The following is a 20,835-nucleotide window of genomic DNA, read 5'->3' as shown; positions in this document are numbered from 1 at the left end:
AATATGCCCATGTCATAGCAATAGCTTAGCCAAAGGAAGTGCATCAGGTTAATGGTTTTCCCTTGAGCAATGTTGCTCAAAGCAGGGATGAAGCGGGTCTGTTTTTTGGAAGCAAAGCATCGGAAGTGTTATTTTCCAAAAATCGTCATAAGCGAAGCGTCTTGTGTGTGTGTGTATATATATTATATATTTGCATTTATATTAAAAAAACATCCAAAATGCAAAATTAGTTGTAGAAGATATGAAAACATGCATATTTGTACATAAATCAAGATAAATATGGCATCCATTGTACATCAATGATTAATTATTTAAGAATCAACCATCTAGAATCTAGATTCCTCTCCTCTTGTCTAGTTTTTGCCTCTAGTTCAATTCTCTAGGGATATTAGTTAGATGTATCAACCTTTCGATAAAGACACCATTCTACAAGTCAGGGAGAATGAACCAAGAACAACATGCAATAAATACACTAGATTTGAAGACAAGGACAACTCCATTGAACTAGCAAGTGGTTTCTCGAAGACCAACTCAAGTCTCAAAAGCAATTCCCTCATTTGGTGGACCAGATGATGGAGGAACACTATCCTAAAAAACGAGAGGTTTGATCTCTACCTGATTGACGTGAACAAGTTCACCAGCTGACCTCAACAGTGAGCTGACATAACCATGCCTTCCTTCACCCCTCCCCTTTAAGAATAGACAATTGCAATTAGAAATTCCCATTGACCAATGAACATAATATTCAGAAACATTGTCTACTATCTTCTCCCTCTTTTCTTATTTTTGGATTGAATGTTATCTATAACAATGACGATAATCCCTTTGTACTCTTAATTGCAACTACTCTGATTAATCGCGATTGGAATATCTCACATCCATTCGAAAGAGGCAGGGGAACTAAATGTGGTTGCATATTCTCTCATCTTCAACCTCCTCGTTCTCATCACCCCCCGAAGATGTCATTATCAGGAATGATATCTAAAAAGCTCCATTCTAATTTTTAGGTTGCCCATTTTAGGCTTCTTAGTCCTATGTTGACTTCACACTTCGAGAAGATCCTTCAAATTCATGCTAGCCATATAGTTCATCTCGATGATCCTCAACGTCAGGGCATGTTCTCAAAAGGAGAAATCAAAGACTGTCCATCACATTTCTTGTGAGGAATGAGTATGTAAGCTTTTGACCCTTATGGAAGGCAGAGACTGAAGAGAATTTTATCTTTTTTAAGTGCTCAATCTATTATATCAGGACCCAATATGATTTCCCTTCCAAGGATTTGAGGGAGTTTCCATCCATGTTTTACAAATACTTCGATTGGAGATGTTTCAATTTGCTCCTCAAAGAGGTGGTCACCTTGAAAACTCTCGAGTACAATGAAAACTGCATATATTATTTTTTTACTCCCTACAATGAACGATGATTGCATGGCCGCTGCTACTACAGATATTACACTGATATTCATGACAACAGTCGTAGAACCACTAGACATTTCCCTTTCACAATAATTACCCAGAAGTAAACCTGTATTTGGAGACCCAATCTGTAGAGAGGAATAGGCCCCACTCAGTTTCCATTCTGTCGTAGAGGACCATGCTGTGATCATATTACCTCCTCCACGTCTTCTTGGAGGAATTTTCAATTGAGGCAATTCAACTCATTGGAAAAAACAGACTTCTTGTGGCCTTTATATGGTAAGAACTAGTTACCTAGATCTAAATAGACATAGTGGTTCTAAAGAAGTTTCACTGTTTAAAGGAATCACGATGAAATTCCATGGCTACGCACAGTCATCCTAGAGCAATACTAAGAGCGCCGACCTCCTAGGAATGAGTGCTATTTTCTTTTCATTTGATTATGATTTTGCCCTGAGGGCTTAAACATAATACTATGTTTATTTTAGGCACACACATTCTCACCACGTCTTCGGACCCAACCACTTACAAGTTTCAGATCATCACGCTGTAGCGTATAGTGATGCTCAGCATACAACACAGCCAGTGGGGTGCGGTCATTTGGGTTCCTCTGCAAACCATGATCCAGGCTACATATTTCGTCAATTTGTACCAAATTTTGATTTCTGATAAAACGACATGATGACTGAACTTGTGGGTGGCTGATACTCCCTCATCATAAGAGGAAGCCTAATTATTTAAAATGCCCGTCAAACGAAAAAATAGCAAAAGAATTTCTGCATGATCTACAAGGGACAAAATCAGAGAACATGACACTCAAAACATCAATCAGAGCCCATAAATTAAAAAGAAGGGTTTTCAATATCTAGTCATTTCTTCTTGAATTGAATAGTAATAAAAACGCCTACTCTGATTTTTCGAAACTGTAGACCCAACCCAGATTGTTTTATATTCAATTCGCATCACTCAATTAACAAAACCGAGAATATGCCCACACAACTGAATAACCTAACACTGAGTAAACCCAATTTCAGCCCAACAACAAAAGAACAGAACCCCAAAACTGGATCTCAAACAAGCTGTAAAAAAGTTGCACCTTTGACAAGGCGCCTGCATGATAATTTGTCGCTGAAACCCTCGGAAATTCTGCAGCGGAGGGTCTGTATTTCGTTTGGGAATTGAACCAGCGAACAGCGGGTAGTCAATATCTCGAGTGCCTTGAGGCTCCTTACGCTAGAATAAACCTACTAAACTTATAAGAACGGTGGACAAATCTAGGTTTTGAGGATATGCGGGGGTTTGGACCTGGCCATATCTTCTTCTACCATATTTCCAATGCTATGCCGCTTGCTTGCTTCCTGTTTATTCTGAGATACCACTTACCCCGTGTGAAAACCGACTTTATCAAACGGGATCACCCAGACACAACAAGAAGATCATGTCCAAAGGTATGGTGATGGGCCGGCTCGATACTTCCGGCCTTGAATTTGACAACAAGAAGATCATGCCCAAAGGTATGGTGATGGGCCGGCTCGATACTTCCGGCCTTGAATTTGACAATGGCACCAGTAGGGCTTTCTCGCACGATGCTCATGGATCCCCCGGGCATGATATCCACATCCTCGAAGTTTCTCGTTTTGCTTAATGAACAAAGAGCGCAGGAGGGTTTTGCTTCATGAAGAGAGAGCACAGGAGGATTCGGAGTGCAGTGCATGCTTGCCAGATGCCAGATGCCAGATGCGATGCGCGGCGAGGGATAATGAATCGAACACTTCAAATCAAACGGTGAATATTAATTCCATCGTCTAACAACGAAATCAATGGCGCAGGAAGGTACAGAGTGGCACTGGAGGGGAGTTCTTCCCAGAGGAATGCCTTAGGGCGTAATTATATGGCATATCATTGTATTTCATTTTGATTTGGACTTTGATGATTTTACAATAACAAACTCAATGACTCACATATTTTTCCAATTTCCAAACTATGCACTTACCAATTGTATTAAATGTGGGTGATTTAGCGCTGATGGTCCCTAATTTGTGTATTATGCTAAAGTAATTTGTCTGGCCAATTTTATTGAATGTGATTAATTTAGCATTGAAAATCATTTTTTCTCGTATGTTAGGTATTTTGTAACTTCATATATCTTCTAATATTTATGGTATGGTCCCCTATCGTAGGACCCCAATGTTTCGAGAGACTTCACGAGAAATTTGGGGGCCTCTCCGCACCTCCTCGAGATGCATCCCCGCATCCATTCAAAACATCAGTTAGGATAATATACACATCGTCAAAAAATTGAAATGAGGTCAGCTATGTGGTCTCACTATAAATGTTCTCTGTCAAAGAATATTTATTACCATAAAATGTGTTTTAATATTAGCAATCTAGATTTTACTAGCTTCAACAGCGAACAAGAATGCCATATATTTCTCATTGTACCTTTCTATTTTTTATTATTTTCTCAAAAAAAATTAAATTTCTTTCATCTATGTACAAGAAAGAATAGAAGTGTACCCAATGAACCCATATTATTTCATACAATTAGGTTATCTTATTGTGAAAAACTAAGTCTGCAATACCTCATACAACAGTTGCTCTAAACAATCATGAAACTAAACTACCATAAAAGCACTACATAAATTCCTTTATCATTTTGTAATTGTATTGCAATACATTTCTGTAAAACATTCTGATTTCATAAAAATATAATCGGAAGTGAAATATATGAAGCATGTGGTGAAAAACGCTTTAAGGGCCAAGACAACCTTGGAACCATTTGTGTTCGCCTGACCTGAAACATTTTGGTACCCCAAAAAATTAGTACACAAAACTACAAAAGAAAATGATTAAAATAGACACATTATCAATTTCTTTGTATAAATGGAAGTTCTCCGTAGAGTAATATTTTCAGCCTATAAAAATTGTTGCAAGAGTTGATAGATGGTGGAAAATGGAATCTATTTTAACCAAGCATAAAAAAATCCCAACTCGTATTGTAACAACATAATGTCCAAAACTATTCATGTTAGGAAAATCTGAAAATATGAGCGGCGTCCACTCTAACTTAGCAAGTACTTCCCTAGTCGAGAAACTAGAAACTAGATCATCCATAACCATTTTAGCCCCCTCAAAACTAGACTCCAATATCCTATTGAGCCAAAAATTTCCATCCTCAATACAACTGAGATAGATTATGTGCAGGCGAACCAAATACTAGTCATTCAGTTAGGCCTACTCCCTTTTATATTCCTCTCACACAACCAAATACTAGGCATTCAATTAACTCTTAAATTAAAATACAAATCATCAAGTTTTGAAAAGTATTGTCAACTATAGAAATTACCTCACATTTCAAATTAAAAATAGTAAAGACATTGAAAATCCTAAAGACAATGCTATCTCTGCTCCTACAGTGAATAACACTAGAAATTTGAGCATTACACCATACACTACTCTCCAACCTTTGTATTTTCACATACTTCCAAAAGAAAAACAATGTGCTTCCAACACATAAGACCTCACAAGAATTCCATGCGTCACTGATCTTTGTTGAGCCACTCCAAAAATCACAAAAGGGCCTACTTCAAATTCCCTTGAAACATTCAAGATGCTTCCTGTGGTAATATTTCAAATTTTACCTCACTCGATGTCCCTACAAAGTTAAACATATCCGATGGTAACAAACTTATAGAGTACACATCTACAAAATGTAAGTGCATACTCAGAAAACCCCCGTCTAAATGCTAAAACTAAAAAATTAACAAGCATCTATCCATCTAAAACCCTAGAAAGGGCATAAGAATGTGTCAAATCATAGGAAGGCACTAAATTTTCCAATTATTGGAACGCAACAGGTGTTGGAGTTAAGCTAAGTCGATGGAGTCCAGTAGATAAGAACTCCGGAGTGAAAGACTTCTTTGAGTAGTTAATTGATAACTTTTGTGCAGGCGGTGAACATATGGCTTGGCATCACTTTTGTGAACGGTTTCTATTACATCATCGTATTATGTTGTAATGGCTTTTAGGACACTGACCTGATCATAAGATAAATCCTTTGCAACCCACAAAGAGCGGAACTTCAACATATAAAAAACTATCAGAAACGGTTTTAAACATAAAACAGAATGTAAAGAAAACCATAAACAATGCATACAGCCCAAAAAGGAGTGGAACTTCAACATATAGAAAGCTATAAGAAACAGTCTTAGACATCAAACATAATGTAAAACAAACCCTAAAGAAAAACTGCAAAGCAACCGAAAATGAAACAAAGAAAAAAATAGTCGATTGAAACCCCTTTCTGCAACAAATAGATCCTTCAAACCTTCATGCAGGTAATAAAAAAAAACCAGATAAGTCGCATAATATTCTTAACGCTACCAAACACAAATAAAAAAACTCAATATACAAATATGTCTAGTGATTGAACCGTGCATACATGTGGGCCAAAAACCTCATGGGACAAAAGAAAAAAAAACAACCATTCTTTTTCCATTTAAGAGGCATTTACTTTACCCAAAAAGAGACAAATAAGACAGTGATACACAGAGGATATAAGCTAGAAATGAACCTGATCTCTGAGTAGGAAGGGCCGAAGAAAACCATGACCAATAGAGCAGAGCACTGGCATAGTTACAACCATAGCGTCAATTTCCAGGGATGGTAGAGGGAAAAATAGCAGCAGTAGGGCTCTCATCATCAACTCAAGCCGTCCCCTCCTCTCCCCTCCCATGATATTTGAACTTTATATTGGCAAAATTTGCAGCTAGTCCCAAACCATTACCGCCACTCTAGAACTAGTCCCAAATCATTACCACTGCAATCAATCCAGCTCCAGTGAGTACAGCCAAATATTTGTAAAATGGCTTGTCAAAGGGGATAACAGGGTTTTTAGGGTTGTGTATTAATCCTTTCTGAAGAAGATGGTTAATAGCAACATAAACAAAAACACCGCAGGCAAAACCCATGGAGATTGCATAAATCCAGTCCGCTACGTGGCCCTGTGTAGTGGCATCGATAAGTATCCCAATTGCAACTCCAATGGGGCTCGAAATGGCAAAGGCGAAGGCATACCCTACACAGGAGAGGAAGGGCCTGTTGGGAATTATGCGCAAGAGGGCTATGCCCATCGCAACCGCAGCGAATATCTTGTGTAAACACACCGTCCACAGAGCTCTCCACGCATCAGCCTCGGTCGCTGTATCAAAAAAATTTAGGTTCAATTGCCTTAGAGGTATTCATTAACCTTAATCTGAAAACAGGGCAAATTTGGCGCTGGAACCAGATGCCAGATGCGATGCGATGCGCGGCCAGATGCCAGATGCGATGCGCGGAGGGATAATGAATCGAACACTTCGAATCAAACGGTGATACCAGATGCGATGCGCGGAGGGATAATGATGCGATGCCCGGAAGGATAATGAATCGTCGAATCAAACGGTGAATATTAATTCCATCGTCTAACAACGAAATCAATGGCCTAGAAAGGTACAGAGTGGCACTGGAAGGGAGTTCTTCCCAGAGGAACGCCTTACGGCGTAAATATATATATATATATATATATATATATATATATATATTTTTATTGTCTCACACATAAAGTTGTTAATCTATTTTTGTAATTTTGTTCTTATATTAATTTGTTAGAAATACAGAGAAACTAAAATATAAAATTTACTCAAAATATATTATGTAGGGTTTTTTATTGATCACACAAAATTTGATTCTTATTGATTATACAAAACTTGATTTTTACAATAAATTCGATAAAATGTATTTAACATTTTCCAAACTTACCTAAAATATATTGACATGCAACAACACGCTAAAAAGTATTTATCACTTAATTTAACTTGACTTAACACCCCAACACTCAACCCCCTCAGACACTTAATTAACTAACTCTGTAATTTTAATAATTAAAATATTTTAACACTATCTCAGTTATTTGTGGTAAATGACTAATTAATGTTAAAGATTTTGCTGGTCGGGTCTTCAACAAACCGGAAAGAGTTGCAGATTACATTGGCTGAACTATCTTCCTTCAGACATTAAACGCGGAAACATTTCACCTGATGAGGACGAGCTTTTAATTCGCCTGCATCGCCTTCTTGGTAACCGGTACGTGGAAGATCACTGAACATTTATTCACTTATAAGAATCCACTGATTCCCCATGTTGCAGGTTCAACTTGATATAGTAGGAAGTGTGATGTAAATTATACATGCATGCACACAGGTGTTCACTGATGCAGGACGAACACTTGGAACACTCATCTCAGCAAGAAGTTATGGTCTATGGATGACTTTCAAACCAATTCGAGTGCGCAATATCTCAAAACAAGATCAAAATCTCCTTCTACCCTACAAAATCATGTGTTCAAAACTACCCCCGTCAGAGTAACAACGGCGGTGATACACTCTCAAACGGCAATTGCAAACGGCTCCAATGGCTATGGTTACAGTAATCCTAGTTCAGAGGAAGCCTACAAATTGTGTAATGTTAAAGAAACTCCGAATTTTAATCCCATGTCATGGTGTGACCTACCTGTGAGCGAATCCATCATCGGAAATCATTTAGAGAGCATCGCCTTTGGGAGGCCACCCTTATGATTTATCCCGATTGCAGGTTCGATAAACCGACTGACATGGATATGTGGACCCATCCTTTTATCTCTGTTTAAACTGACGGACGTTTATATTGATTACGAAATTATTTTCACCCGAGAATGGTGCTGCCCGAAACTTTCTCAACGACGCCACTTTCGCTTAAAGTGTATTACAACTGTATTGCCCTTCAACTTTAATCAGGGAGCTCGAGAGATAAGATACGTCCCTTCAGCTTTAATCGCGGAGCTCGAGAGATAAGATATCCACGTGCTTTCACGTGGAGGGAGATGGAGGCTCTTCCGGTTTTCACTTTATAATTTAATGAAAGTCACTCCTCTTAGGTGCACAATCGGAATTAGATTTTTTTTATACTAATATATTTTATTTTCTTCTTTTATATGAGAATTTATTTAATTTTTATGTAAAAAAATATTAATATAATAGTATTTATTTTTTGTTTATACATATCATATATTTTTTATTTAAAAAATTAATAATAATGCTAAAAAAAAATATTAAACCATTTTTATTTTAAGTTTTCTTTTTTTTATTAATTTTTTTATTACTATAAATATAGATATATAAATATAGTTTATTATATATTTAAAAAAACTTATTAAAATTATACATTTCAATTATATGAATTTTTATTTTTATATGGGAACATTATTGAGGACTAAATTTTATAAAGAGGACATTTCCATATTTATTTTTTTACAAATGTGTATATTGTTTATGTCATGTCATCATTATTTCTTTATTGTCTTTTTCAATTTTAAAAAGGAAAAACCCAATTGTTATAGACATATTTGAGCACTGCAACCCCAATTGCATATGTCCATAAACCAAGGGATTCTAAGTCCCTAAAAGTATTGTTTCATACCCTAAAGAAGCAAGGTCAGCTGATTACATCATCTCCCAGAAGTTCTCCCTGAAAAACTATTCAAAACTGGTCAAAACAGGACCATACAGACTACTCAGTGCTAAGAGTGTGATGCATCTCACCTACCACATGCAAAAAGTGTGATGCATACTGGAAAGCCCTTCTCTAGGGTGCGATGAGCAAGTGCAGACAAATGGCAGAGGCAGTTGGCTAGGTGGAAACCCAGAGGATCTTCTAGAAACTGCCCATTTCACACTTGCCTCTCTGAATTCGCCCAGGGATGAGTAAGAGATCATGAAATCTCCAAGTGGAACCAAGAACTGTCAGAGAGATGACACTAATCAAAATCCCAGAATCTGGCTCACCCACCTGCAAACATCTATATATGGATCCCTCATCCTAGAGATCCAGGAGGCTGGAATTTTGTATTTTGTAAAGAAGTGTTGTTGGTTTCTCTGTGCAACATTGTATTGTTGGGTGATATAAGCTTTTCATGAGGTGAAGATGGCTTTCATGCCGGGAGGATGGCACTGTGTCAGACCAATGGGTTGTAATCCTCTCTTCTACTACTTCTATCAATAAAGCTATTTGAGTTTTCCTCCATATTCTTGTATATCTCTGAATCTTGTATTGATATATGCATTTGTATGGTTAATATACATATGTTTCTATATTGTTTATGGTTATAGATCTCTGTGCTTTGATGGTATTATGCTGCCTTGACTCTACAGGTGTTCTTTGAAGCGGGACAAGTAAGGAAGTAGTGGCAAAGCTTTGTCAAAGGAGGGAGGAAACAAGCAAGGAGCCAAGTGAAAGACTGAGGTTGGTACTCTCTGCTTCTCTCTCATCTATCTCTCATAAAGGAAAACACAACTAACTTCAGTTTGTTTGTTTCTAAGATCGCTACCCGTCTTAGTGGGACTAGCAGCTCTGAATGGACACTAGTTTTCCCGATAACAAAATGGTGACTCCGCTGGGGAGCGAATATCTTGTTTGCTTGTTTATATTTGTTTGCTTTATAAACTAAAAACGGAGCTTGAAGTTAAGCTAGCTAGCCTTCAAACTACATTTTCTATGCAAGTGCAAAGTAGATCAATGCTGCTTCAGTTCATCTCTAGGTTTTGTTTATAAACTAAACAGTTGACTTGAAAACATCCTAAGTGTCGTGGTGGTAGCTCAGGTAACCTCATTAGATCAGCCCCTGTGCCTTATGTTCACTGCCTATCCTTAGCTCAGCCTAAACCCCTGAACTTAGCTGTAAACTGTGAGCAAAAACCAAGCTCAATCTCGTTCCTGGACCATCGCACTATCTATCGTTGGCAGTCTGGATGCATCACACCTCCCATGTGCTGTAGGTGAGATGCATCCCTGTTTCCCTGTGTTATAGGTGCAATGATCAGATAAGACTATTTCTACCTCCAGATTTGGGTTTTTTCTTCATTGTCTTCAGCTTTATTCAGTAGTTTTGTTGTCTGTGATCAATATATCACTGATGAAACTCTCTTCCTTTGCATTATTTAGCCTCCATTGATAAAGAAAATGTGAATGTTTTTATGTATTTTTCATCATTTACAGTTCTCTTTTGCAAACAGTAGCTTAATCAAACTGTCATCTATTGATTTGAAAGTGTCGCAAGTGTCGTTTTCAGTCAAAGAAAAGAGTCTTCCTCTTTTTAATAGTTGATTACACTTTTGCCATTGTATTTGATTTGAATCATCAATTCTTTGAAGTGTCGAAAGCAGTTTTCAAGTCGAAATTGAAAGTGTCATCTTAGTCTTCCTTTCGTTTTTTGAATTCAAAATCGCAAAGTGTTGTCTTAGTCTTCCTTTCATTTTTTGAATTCGAAATCGCAAAGTGTCGCCTTAGCCTTCATTTCGTTTTTTGAAGAGAAAATTGTTAGTATTATCACTTTGAAAGAAGATAGTTCAAATCTGTACTTAGTTTCCTTTTTGTCATTCTCACATTAAGGAAATAGAAAAAACAAATACATGCATGTGCATTTGCATTTAGACTGCATGTGGAAATTGATTTAGGAGAGTGCATCTTAGTAAGTGCTCTCTGCTCTATGTTGAAAGGATTTTACTTCTCTTCCCTTAGTAGCTAGGATTTTCATTGCAAAAAGAAAGTAAACGTCTTTTTATCATCTTAGATTGCATATTTAGGAATTGTATATCTACATAATGCGGTGAACCTTAAAGGAAAACTTCTTAAGAAAGATAAACTGTAAAATAAATTTCAATGAACATAAAAATGCTTTGGAACCTAGTGCACAACATTTAGAAGTCTAGGCTAGAGACGTATTCTGGTGCCGTAAAGCCTAGTAACTATCGCCTTCATCATAGGTTGGGTGATTCCTCCTCTTTGAGACAACAAGTGCCAGTACGGACTTGTGCTCCCACGTATCGTCGAGTATATATTGGGAGACCACAATAGGCTATATCCTTTATCCTTAGGAAGTTGTGTCTGCCACCCTATAGATCGCAATGCATTGAACACAACATTCGGGAATATTGACTGCCATACCGTAAAAAGTATTCTGCAGTTTTGCGATTGGTTTGGTAATCCCTCTGTCTACATTTCTAGAGTAGTCACTTTCGTTCCTTTTCAGACTCCTTAATAGAAAAGGTCCATCTGGGCACTTGTCACTTTAGGCTCATTAAAAATCGAAGGCGACTAGAGTCATCTTTAGCTTTTTCTCGACTCTTAAAAATTGAAAAAGCAAGCTGTGTCAAAGCGTCATAAAATTCATTTAATTCGGAATAAAATTTTCCCCTTCTTATTTTGAGTTGGACGAGTAATCTAAAATCGTGGAAGAAAGTCAATCGAAACCTCGTCGTTCGCAGAGACTAACGAGTCAACTGTCTTTGACTCTGGAAACGAAACCATTCCGGGCCAAGCGATCTCGTCTAACTGGGTCAAAGTCTCCTAGTTTTTTTGAAAATTGTGTTTCAACATCCTCAAAGACTCCAATTACTCAAACTATTTCTAGTATCCCTGCCTCTACAGAAGAAGTTCCGCAGTTACAAGAGGACATTAGAACTGATCCTAGTGTAACGGTAAACACTTCCATTCCTAAACTAGCTCCATCTAGCGCTGATTCGGAAGGTGTCACCCCTCCTGCATCTGTCACTACAGAGTCTATACCTTCTTCGGCAACATAAATATTTTACGGACCTGATGGTCTACCTCTTCCACCTAGACTAATTGTTATAGAAGAGATTGTGGAGGATCTTCCATCCAGTACCCCGTTGCATTTTGGAACTGGGATCCACCTATATCCTTCTACGATGGAAGTTAGTCATCCTTCATCGCAAGTCCCTATAGAATTACTAGGAAATCTTTTGGATAAACTCGATATGTTTGAACAACCATCGACGTCTAGGACTGTGTCATCTGACACAGTAGCAGCAAAACCTCCTGCCATCACTCCAACAATGTTCACTGGTATACCATCTGTCCCAACTAGCTCTCAACCACTAGAAGGAGTCCACTCAGGGACTATTTCAACAGTATGGTTTGTTCCTATTTGTTCGTCTAGAACCTTATCTGGAATCTCTTATGTTGAGTCTCAGCAAATTGATCCTTCGCAACAGTATCAATTTGGGCAGTCGAGTCTCCAAAGGCCAATTTTCCCTTTGAACACTAGATTGCAGCCATATGGGGGGCAATATGCCTTTTCATTGTTCCCTCTGGGAGAACAACGATATGAGAGTTCACAACATAATTTGGGTCAGGTTGGAATCACATCGATTTGTTGGCTACCAATACTGCCTCAACAACCAAGAGTTGTATACTCTATACATCCAAATCAACTTGTGTCGAATATTCCCACTATGTCAACTATTGTGATGGTGTCGCAAGTACAAGCGCTGCCTGTTGTATGTCAACCTCCAGTTTCTCAGGTCGTAATACAATAACCTCTTGTCTCCACGACACAACCATAATCACCGATTAGTGGCTCCTTAACTGGAGAAACTCAGGCTCAAACGGGTACTATTATCCCTCATCTTGGTCAAACATCCAGTATTCGAAAACAGAAAATGGCTTCACAACCATGGCTGGTGCAATATCAAAAACTGTAATTCCAACAAGCTTACCAAGGACTTGAGCAACAAAGCTTTGCGGGTCATGGGCAGTCGTATATTCAAAACGGTCACCATCAATCATATCATAATGGTTATGCCCATCAACCTTATCAAAGTTATCAGCATCAAATACATTATGCTGGTATGCAAAGAACCACTGCTCAGGTGATCCCATCTTATCCTAGGTACACTTGACCAAACATGAATCAACAGTTGCCTTTCATTGCAACTTTAGAATTACCAGATCTAAATCAACTAACAAATGCTCCAATTTCTTACGCCCCTTGGTGGCTGGCAATTCCTCATAAACATTCGTCAGATATTCCTAAATTCAATGGAAATCCGGGTGAAGATCCGTCGAATCATGTGATGACCTTTCATCTGTGGTATTCATCCAACATTCTCAATGATGATTCGATCAGACTTCACCTTTTTTAGTGAATGTTAACTGGTCCGGCAGCAAAATGGTACATCGAATTGCCTAGAGCTTCATTCGATAACTTCAGCGCCCTTACCACCACCTTTTTAACCCATTTTCAGTACCAATAAGGTACAAAAGAGGAACGAAGATTCTTACCAATTTTAAGCAGATGACAGCCACTCACATATCTGATCATATTCATGAGTGGCGACGTCGTCATAAAATGGTAAAAACATATGTTCCTGATCAGTTTCTAGCTGAATGGTTTATTAACTCATTGTTACCTTCTATTACAGAAGATGTGGCTAAGGTGGGGGTTGTCACTGAAGAGCAAGTCATTGCTTCGTGCACAATATCTAGACCTGATCTATACTCAGTCTGGCATGCTCTATGAAAAAATCCCTGATGCTCCTAGACTAGAGTTTTCCATTCCTCCTCCTCCTAAATCAAACAAAGACTCTCATGCTGGTGATGGCGTGATAGGTACAACCAGCACGAAAACCGCAAAGGCTACATCTAAGAAAGCCCGTACAGTTTCTGGTCAAAATGAAAATGAAGAACTTCTTGCCTCGGAGGTTAATGTCGTGTCGACTGACAAAGGCAAAGAACCAAAGCAACCAGGGGGCAAGAAGAAAAAGAAAGGCAAAAAGAAGAAACAGGATGATTCATCTCCTGAAAAATCTTCTGAAAACCCTTCTGGGCAAAAGAAACCTGGTCAGCCATGTCTCATATGCGATGAAGACCATTGGACGAGAAATTGTCCACATAAAGCTGAGATTAAAAAATTCTTTAAGAGTTCAAAAACCTCAGTGGTATTAACTGATCCGTTTCCAAACCTAGAAACCAATCTGGTTGCTAGCGACAATGCTTCCCCGTCCAAAGTGATAATGTTGTCCATTTTGAAACAGCAAAATGATGCTTTGATATCGACAAGGAATAAAGATTACGGGAATTCACAGCTATCGAACAATAAGGCTACTGATCAACCTAGTAGTTCAACAACAACTTCGATCGAAGTTGTGCCACCCGTCATTCCTGAGCTAACGATAAAGCCGCCAAAGGGAGTAGTACACAAATCGACATTTAATCCTCGTGCCAGAGCAACACAAAATTATAATATAGTAGAGGACCTGGCGCAATCGCCATCTGCTATGTCGACACTTGAAGCACTGCAAAATTTCCCCTCCCAAAAGTAGGTTCTATTATCAGCAATAGGTGGGATTGACCCAACGGATTCCAATCTTGTGCCCTTCAACCGTAAAGGATATGAACCTCAGTTACCAGCTCAACTCGCTTTCCTCATACAAGTGAAGGCCCTCAACAAAACTGTTCATTGAACAGTTTTTGATGAGGGGGCATCTACATGCATTATGTTAATGAGTTGCTGGAAAACTTTAGGCTCGCCACCCTTGTCAAGATCATCAATGACATTAAAAGCATTCGATGGACGAACATACACCCTGTATGGGATTTTAAATAACTTTCAAGTTGAACTGGGGGGCAAGACAGTAGAAATTAATGTCAAATTTATCGATGGAAACCTCGATTACAACATCCTACTGGGAAGGCCTTGAATTTATGCTATGGCTGCTGTTGTGTCAACATACTTTAGAAAGATTGGATTTCCTTTTCGATGGGGAATTACAATCGTTGATCAACAAACCTTCCTCCCCAACAGTTCACAATTTACGGGAAGCATTCCAATGATCCATGGAAGCTCTCATTCGCTTCAAAATATTGGAGTAGGCCTCCTAAAAGACCATAATTTAATAGTGCTTTTGCCCTATCGCCTCTGAGTAATCTTGCGGAATTGGCCACAGTGGAAACCTGCAATATGATATCTTATATATCTAAAAGATTCAAAAGATTCACGAACATTTTGTAAGCATGGATCATCGCCAGGTATTGCCCCCAAGCCCAATAGAAATATTGTAGCAATCAATTTTCTTGGCCTGGGGGGCAAACCTAAATCAATGCTCGTCGAGTGTTTGGATAGATAAGTCTAAGGAATATGGCACCTCTTCAGATCCTTGGTCGCATGTACGTTCTATAGACGAAGGAATCATTCAGTCAATGATGATAGGAGAGGCACCATGGGAAGATTACCACCATCGTTCCCATCTTCCGGATTACCATGAATATTATTCCAGCGACCTTAATCATCCTTTAGCTTTTTATTTTCTATCAAATACTGTAAATACGGTGGATTCCGAGGACAATTCTTATCCTGTGTCAACCTCATTAAAAAATTAAACAACTCCCTTTCCAAATCGAGTCTTCGATTACGATCTCATAAAATCCAAGTTGAGTTTTTCAAATATCTCGAAGGTAAACCTTCATTCCAACCACCATGTTGAATGCAATGAAGCTTCGGGGGCATGCACCTCGATTTGTGTCATTATGCTAGGGGCATGCAAACTTATAACAAGCATAATTTTTCATTTTAAGCTTGTGTAAACATGAAACCGAAGACGAGCAATTTTACGCGAAGTTCAAGCTCGTTAAAAAATAAACCTACCAATGAGCATATGTTCCACCAGAGTTTAAGCTCATTAAAAAATGAACCCACTTTCAGTAGATAACCATTGCGATTGCATAATTATCAACTCTTGAGCCTTGGTCATGTTATTGCCATCACCTCCACTCTTTTTTAGCCGATCATACGCCTCCATTTGATTGTTTACCCCTTTGGGGAACAGCTGTGACGAGTGATTCTATTAGCCATCTTCTTTACACTGCCATGATTGAAAAGTTCCAAACTTTACCTGGAACCAGCTGTTGTCCTAAAACATCACTTGTTCCTCAGAAAACGAGTCTCCTTTAAGCTCTTTTCATTTGACTCGTAAAATATGAAAAGATTGCCGAGAAATTGGCCTCTCCAGCTCATTAAAGTGATTGGAAGTGCCATCCCTCCTCTAGATTTTAATCTTTTTGGACTTGAGGGATTATTACACAAAACGATCAAGCTCTTGTCTTGTTCGGCTCGTTAAAACTATCGAAAAGTCATCCCTTTCGTATTATTTTATACTTTTTTCGAACTTAAGGGATTATATTATTAAAAAGGAATATTGGAGTTTCCTTTCTGTCTATTTTCGGACTCTCTAAAATTGAAAAGGACAGAGTTATCTTTGTCGTTAAACTCGTTAAAACAATAGCGACAAACTTTTCCATGTAGACAAGAGTGAGTTTCACTGTCGCTAGGCTCGTTAAAACATAACGACGAGTTTGCTCGAAGGGAAAATTATAGAACATGCATATGTTATCCTCCTCAAGCTTGAAAAAAATAAAGAGGTACTGGTCAGCAATGACTAGGGAAAAATTGGGAAGAAAACTTGAAGAAACTTTGTTGGTAGCAGGTCACTCTTGAGCATGAAACTTTCACTCCATCACCATCATTGAGTCAGGTTGGGTTATTCCATTCACCGGTCATATCACCGTTGGTCCTCCATACCATCCATTTTTGGGGTTAATGCTACCAATCCATTTCAGTGTCGTTGATATGTTCAAAAGAAGTCGCTTAGATAATTCACCAAACCAGCTTGTGTCTCATCCGCTGCAATACCTTCACACTTCATTCTTTCATGACTACCACCCTAAACCTTGTATCATCAGATCGTTTTCACCTCTACAAAATCATTTGCTCCGTTTTGTGTCGTAGATGTGGGATTCATTAAGGCCCTCCTACGATGGGTCACTTCTTGTCGACATCAGCTCATTATCCAAGAAGTCAACATAGGAACAACCCTTTCAATACTTTGAAGCTTGCATGCCTCAATGGCAAGTTTCTCACTTCTAGTGATAGGTTTACATCAATGGCCTTTGACCGAAAGATTTTGCATGGTTTTGGACATCGACTCATGTATTCACACCACGTGAATTGTACTGCAGTACCTTGAGGACCATTATCATTATCAGTGATTCCTCTCACACCTGTTAACACATTACATCATTGGCTGGTAATTAGGCGATGTGTTTCCATGTTCAACACCAGAACATCTTTTCACATCCATCGACTTGTACTCCGGGCGAAGATTGAACGAGTTTGAAGACCCCGGATCTAGTTTCATCCATCCGGGCTACGATATATTCAGGAAAATAAAGACATCATAGCTGCAGAGATAATCATCCAAGCCAAAGGATGATGGCTCTACCAGAATCATCAGTTTGTCATATAGACGGTTGTCTATCATATGTACATGAAAATGAATTTATAAAGCTAAGCATGGGAATGCCCGCCTCAGCAGGATCATGAAAATATTATGAAGATAATTTATTGTATTGTATCTTATTACAGATCACCTTCCAGTATGAAAAACCTCAAATCCTCATGATAAAGCATTTCACTCGACATCAAAAGATTTACGACCTAATGCTTTAGGGGGCAACTGTTATAGACATATTTGGGCACTGCAACCCCAATCGCATATGTTCATAAACCAAGGGCTTCTAAGTCCCTAAAAGTGTTGTTTCATACCCTAAAGGAGCAAGTTCAGTTGATTACATCATCTCCTAGAAGTTCTCCTTGAAAAACTACTCAGAACTAGTAAAAACAGGACCATACAGAATTCTCAGTGCTAAGGGTACGATGCATCTCACCTACCACATGCAAAAAGTGTGATGTATACTGGAAAGCCCTTCTGTAGGGTGTGATGAGCGAGAGCAAATAAATGGCATAGGTAGTTGGCTAGGTGGAAACCGAGAGGATCTTCTAGAAACTGCCCATTTCACACTTGCCTCTCTGAATTCACCCAGGGATGAGTAAGAGATCATGAAATCTCCAAGTGGAACCAAGAACTATCAGATAGATGACACTAATCAAAATCCCAGAAGCTGACTCACCCACCTGCAAACATCTATATATGGATCCCTCATCCTAGAGATCTAGGAGGCTGGAATTTTGTATTTTGTAAGGAAGTGTTGTTGGTTTCTCTGTGAAACATTGTATTGTTGGGTGATATAAGCTTTTCATGAGGTGAAGAGGGCTTTCATGCTGGGAGAATGGCGCTGGGTCAGACCAATGGGTTGTAATCCTCTCTTTTACTACTTCTATCAATAAAATATTTGAGTTTTCCTCCATATTCTTATATATCTCTAAACCTTGTATTGATATATGCATTTGTATGGTTAATATACATCTGATCCTATATTGTTTATGGTTATGGATCTCTGTGCTTTGATGGTATTATGCTGCTTTGACTCTACATGTGTTCTTTGAAGCCGGACAAGTAAGGAAGGAGTGGTGAAGCTCTGTCAAAGGAGGGAGTAAGCAGGCAAAGAACCAAGAGAAAGACTGAGGTTGGTACTCTCTGCTTCTCTCTCATCTATCTCTCATAAATGAGAACACAAGTAACTTTAGTTTGTTTGTTTCTAAGATAGCTACCCATCTTAGTGGGACTAGCAGCTCTGAATGGACACTAGTTTTCCCGATAACCCCAATATTTTCCTTTTCAACATTCCAAAAATAAAAATCTTATGGCTGTAAATCTTTATGTTTAAAAGACTATTCATTTTCTTTTTCTCTAGAATATTTATAACATTAAGATATATTTCTTATAAGTGCTGACCTATTTAATGATAATGATTGTGTTAATTATTACAAATAGTTTTCTGAACCAAGTATTAAATTTATATAAAATTTTCACGTTTCATCTTCATTTATTTTGGAATACTTTTAAAAAAGTCAATATTGATACAATTGTTTGCATACATGAACAATTCATAATGAATCATTTACATCATACTTTAAAAAGTTCGCCAAAGTGTTTCTAATGTCATTAAACATTGAGGGAGTCAAAAGAAAGAGTTGTATTAGAGATTTTGAATCAACCTACCATTTTGAATACAACCCTCAAATATTTTATGGTAATCATCATGAATAATTTTCTTTACAAGAATAAATAATTTATAGCAAATGATCTCTTTTTTTAGACGAAAAAACATAACTTCCATTCAATAGAGAAAAAGTTTTACATATTCATGATTCTTTACAAGATAGATTGTAGACAAGAGTAAGTATGTTCCACCAACATATATCTCATGACATAATCTATTGTAGTGTGAAATCATTAATCAAAAGAGAGTAGAGATGCATCACTGACCACAACAAAAAAGGAAATAATAAATAGGCAAAACCAACACAAAGCCATTTAGTTCAATGCAAAAATGGAAACAAAAAAAAAACAAAGATAGGGGGGGGGGGGGGGGGGGGAACTAGATCTAAAAAAAACCATGTCATTGCTCTGACCACCGTAAAAGAGTTCAAAGAACATGAACCCAAGGTAGATGGAGAGGCCGAGAGTGGAAAGAGAATCTACCTCCAAATTTTGTTCCCGGTAGACATGCCTGGAGTTGATTTCCGAGATGAGAGATAGGAAATTCCTAATCTGTAGCAACCGGTTATAGAGATCGGGGACATCAAGAGATGAGATTCCTTTCACCCAGTTAATCATAGATAAGGAGTTTCCAATGATTAAGATTTTGTCATTGCCAATCGAGGAAGCACATTTCAGGGCGCCCCAAAGAGCCAATAACTTAGCCCTACCGTTGTGTCCTCTACCACCATACCAGGAGAAATGGAAGTGAACATCTAGGTCAAATTGAAGAACAACCTCACATTCATAGTCACCACCAGAGGAAGCCCCATCAAAGAAACATATTGGATAAATTATCTACACATCAGAATAAGAGATAGATCGACGAGGGATTTTTGGTTGCCAAGAGACAATCTCTTGGAATAATTCCGCTATACCTATAGTACCTCGTTTGATGTCCAAAAATTTTCCTTAAAAAATAAGGGTGTTACAAGCCCTCCAGATGCCCCATAGAACATCGAGAGGGACAATCCTGTAGGCCTTCATTCTATAGTTCCAAAGGAGTACGCAATCATGGGTGGAAGGTAGATTACTAATAGTAGGGATTCCAAAAAGAATTGATACCTCTACCCACATTTTAGAGGCAAAATGATAGCACAAGAATAGGTGTGGGCCATTCTCCAAATCCAACTTACAAAGCAGGCACCATTGAGGGTCAAAATAGACTCTCTTGAGAAGATTTTCCTAGGTCAATACTCTATTATGGATGGCAAGCCAAGAGAAGCATTTTAGCTTCAAGGGCGCATCCCATTTCCAAATGAGCAAGGTGAATTCTATGAATGGTAGGGGAAGAGAGGTCGAAGTGATGTGGCCATAGGCCTCCTTGAGAGGGATTCTGTCATTGACCATTTGTCCCCCTCCCCACCCCCCCACACTAGCTTATCCAGACTTAGTGATAAGTGGATATCGACCATGCATAGACTATTGCGATAGTCTTCCCACTCAGCTATCATGTCCTCCTATAAACCAATCTGCCATGCATGTGACCAATCCTGAGCAACACAGACAAGTCTATATCTCTCCCATGGGCCAGCAAGGGTGTTCATCGC

At 38.4% G+C, this 20,835-nt stretch overlaps 1 pseudogene; it reads right to left on the bottom strand.

Annotated features, from left to right (window-relative positions):
* Positions 1–5,877: 5,877 nt before the first annotated feature.
* LOC149264159 (zinc transporter 11 pseudogene) lies at positions 5,878–6,850 on the bottom strand (annotated as a pseudogene).
* Between the last annotated feature and the right edge of the window lie 13,985 nt (positions 6,851–20,835).

This window comes from Pinus tabuliformis, chromosome 6 (genome assembly GCF_031772625.1).
Source record: "Pinus tabuliformis cultivar Carrire ecotype Pingquan chromosome 6, CPIR1, whole genome shotgun sequence".
NCBI lineage: Eukaryota > Viridiplantae > Streptophyta > Pinopsida > Pinales > Pinaceae > Pinus > Pinus tabuliformis.
Note: the sequence above shows the minus strand (reverse complement) of the source record. Positions and strands in the feature narration are given on the sequence as shown.